The sequence below is a fragment of the Gopherus evgoodei genome, chromosome 3 (assembly GCF_007399415.2).
Source record: "Gopherus evgoodei ecotype Sinaloan lineage chromosome 3, rGopEvg1_v1.p, whole genome shotgun sequence".
In the NCBI taxonomy this organism is placed as follows: Eukaryota; Metazoa; Chordata; order Testudines; family Testudinidae; genus Gopherus; species Gopherus evgoodei.
Window position 1 is genome coordinate 213,183,212 of NC_044324.1, and position 3,770 is coordinate 213,186,981.

Genomic DNA, 3,770 nt, shown 5'->3' on the forward strand with positions numbered 1-3,770 from the left:
CGCTCGTTCCTGCGGCGTGCACACGCACGCGGGGCACGGCCACTCGGGCGCGAGCCCGCAGACAGCCGCTAGCGGGGCGCTGGCTCGCTCTGGTGCTGGGCCGGGGAGGACAGGGGTGTGTGTGTGCGGGGGGAGGGGATCAGTGTGAGGGGTCAATGGCGGGGGGAGGGGTCTGAGGCTGGAGGAGGGAGGGGGTGACGTTGGGGCTGTGCTGGGGGAGGGAGTCTGGCCTGGGGGGAGGAGAAGAGGAGGTGGGTCTGTGGCTGGGGGGAGGAGGGGATCTGGTGGGGGAAGGAGGGGTGATGTTTGGGGGAGGTGGGGGCTGTGCTGGGGGAGGGAGTCTGGCTTGGGGGGAGGATAAGAGGTGGGTCTGAGGCTGGGGGGAGGAGGGTGGGAGGGGATCTGGTGGGGGAAGGAGGGGTGATGTTTGGGGGAGGTGGGGGCTGTGCTGGGGGAGGGAGTCTGGCTTGGGGGGAGGAGAAGAGGAGGTGGGTCTGTGGCTGGGGGGGAGGAGGGGATCTGGTGGGGGAAAGAGGGGTGATGTTTGGGGGAGGTGGGGGCTGTGCTGGGGGAGGGAGTCTGGCTTGGGGGTGGAGGAGAGAAGGTGGGTCTGTGGCTGGGGGGAGGAGGGGATCTGGTGGGGGAAGGAGGGGTGATGTTTGGGGGAGGTGGGGGCTGTGCTGGGGGAGGGAGTCTGGCTTGGGGGTGGAGGAGAGAAGGTGGGTCTGAGGGGGAGGAGGAGGGAGGGTCCGTGGCTGTGGAGGAGGAGGAGACGGGGAGTGGAAGTTGGCCTGGGGAAGGAGGGAGACTGTGCTCGGAGGAGAGGTGATGGGTCTGTGGCTGGGAGCGGAGGAGGGAAGGGGAAGAAGGAGGGGGATGTGAGTTGGGGGGTCCATATGGAGGTGGAGGAAGAAGATCTGTGGCTGGAGGAGGCTGTGCTGGGGGAATGTAAGGTTGTAGCTTGGGGAAGGAATAGGGGAAGGGGGCCTGTGGCTGAGGGGGCAGGGGAAAGTGAATGAGTGATGGGAGGGTCCCTGGTCAGCAACGATGCTCTCAAATATGAATATTGTGGGATGTCTCTTTCCAACCCATCATCTGTGCCCCTCTAGATCTGCAGCTCCTGACGGGTTAATGGGGAAAGCAGATGGTTTTGAGGGGTTTATCATTTAATTATACCTGGGATAATAAATGGAAGCATCGTCTGCTCTGTGTGGGTAAGGGACCAAAGTCAGCATTTTTGCATTGGTCAATAGGAAGCAGCACTAATAGGAAAAAGCAGCATCTTGACAGAGAAAAAGATTGTGACAGGAAACATGAGAGATTCACTGGGGGAAAAAAACACAAAAGTACCCATTGACTTCAGTGGCAGTAGAGTTAGGCCAACGCTGAGATCTTCTTGAAATCCTGCCTGTCAGTCTTCCCTGTGCCCAACTGCTCAGCTTGAAATCAGTGCATAAAATTTTATCTGTAAGAAACTACAAGAATAACAGACGTTGACTATCTCCACAATATTGATGGAGCTGACATAGAGCAATTTTAAAACTTGGGTACCTATGTGAATTGTTGATCTCCCACACTGGTCATTCAAATTGGTACTTTAGTGTCTAAAATGGATAGCTAGGGAATTAAGTGTCAGTATGAACACACAAGTGAGAAAATTAAGGAACCTATTTGATCAGGAAGATTAGAGAGACATTAGGTGCTAAAGTCTGAAAACTGGGCTTGAATTTAAATATAGAATCCAAGAGTGAAAGGCTGGAAGGGGTCTAAGGCAGGATCATGTATATCTGCACCTTCCCCAAGAGATGTTTGTCCAACCTGTTCTTTAAAACCTCCAATGATGGGGATTCTACAACCTCCCTTGGGAGTCTGTTCCAGACCTTCACTCCCTAGAGAGTTGGAAAGTTTGTCCTGATATCTAATCTAAATCTCCTTTGCTGCAGATTAAGCTCTTCACTTCTTGTCTTGCCTTCAGTGGACATGCGGAACAATTAATCACTGGCTTGCTCTACACTATAGAGTTAGGTCGTCGTAAGGCAGCTTATGTTGAGCTAATTATGTCGGTGTACATGCTACCTTCCGCCAGTATAGGTGCCCTGCTACAGTGGCATAATAACTCCATCTCCGTGAGAGGTGTGAGGCTTATGCTGATGTAGTTAAGACGATGCAGCATCTATGTAGGAACCGTGTTACTTACATGGGCTGCTGACTGTCAGTCTTGTCAATCTGGAGACTCCATGCTGGCGCTGTGAAATTGACAAGAAAGCCCGGCTTTCCACTGGAGCAGGTGGGGGTGTGATGGGTACCACCTGGAATTGGGGTACCACTGAGCTCCCCTGACCTATCAGCCTGGGCTCCCTTTTACAGTACTCTTGTGACAAGCTGCCAAGCCCTCTCCAGGCTCCAGCCTGCACTTTCACCAGCACACATACAGGTAGTGATATACGCAGCTGTAGTAACATGCAGCTAGGGCAGCTCCCAGTTCATAAGGCACATACCCCTTCTGGATTGTAAACCCAAAATTATACCATCTTGCACTGCACAGGGAACAGTACAGCATAAGCTCATGAAATTCGCCCCCTCCCTCAATGTGGAGAGGAATATACAACAGCTTCCTGCTCTGAGCTATGACTCCCATACATCAGTTTTAAATAAAGCAAAAACAAATTTATTAACTACAAAAGACAGGTTTTAAGTGATTATAAGAGATAGCAAACAGATCTAAGCAGATTAACTATCAAACAAAAAATACAAACTAAGCTTAATATACTACATAGATCAGATATGAATAGTCAATCCTCAACCTACGTGATGATACAGCAGGCTGCAGATTCTTAAGGGGCCAGCAGCACTTGCTTACAGCTTGGAATCCCCAGGTGTTTCATTCACAGGCTAAAAATCCCTTTAGCCTGGGTCCAGCACTTCACCCCAGTTTAGTCTTTGTTCCTCAGGTGTTTCCAGGAGTCTTCTTGTGTGAGGAAGTCAGTGAAGAACCACAGTGATGTCACTCCCTTGCCTATGCAATGTCCCTGTAGTGCAACAGCAGCCACTACTCAGAGACTGTCTGTAGCATCCTCAGGAAGGCTCTCCAGGTGGGAGATAAGCTTCTCCTAAGCTTACCTATTCTGTAGACTGCCTTATTAAGTTCAATGGGCCCTTCCCAGCCAGCCAATCTAGACTGAGAGCCTTTTGCCTAGTGGGCATTGCCCAGGAAGAGCTTTGTGTGAAATAGATACATAGTCAATATTCGTAACTTCAGATACAAAAATGATACATGCATAGAAATAGGACAGCCATATTAGCAAATCATAACCTTTCCAATGACACCTCACATGACTTATCTTGCATAAAATACATTATATCTATGTCATAGTCGTACCATAATATCACTGTGAAAAATATAGGGTGCAGTGTCACAGGGGGCTCCAGTGATAGCTCAGCTGCCCCCATGCAAGCTGCCCCCAGCTCTCTCAGAGCCTGACTGCCCCCAGATCCCTGCTCCCAGCCCAGCTGCTGCCCCGGCTCCCCACTCCCAGCCAGGCTGATGCCTGGGCTCCCAATTCCCCGTAGGGAGCATGGCTGCTTGGAGGCTTTCCACTCCCTACGTGGAGTCTGCCTGCTGCACGCAGGCTTCCAGTTCCCCACTGGTAGCTTGGCTTCGCCAATGAGCCCCTGTGCATCTAGATCCACCACTGAGCCTCTTGCACCCAGATTGCCCCCCACAGAACCCTCTAACCCACACCTGGATCCCCCCACATTAAGCATGTCCA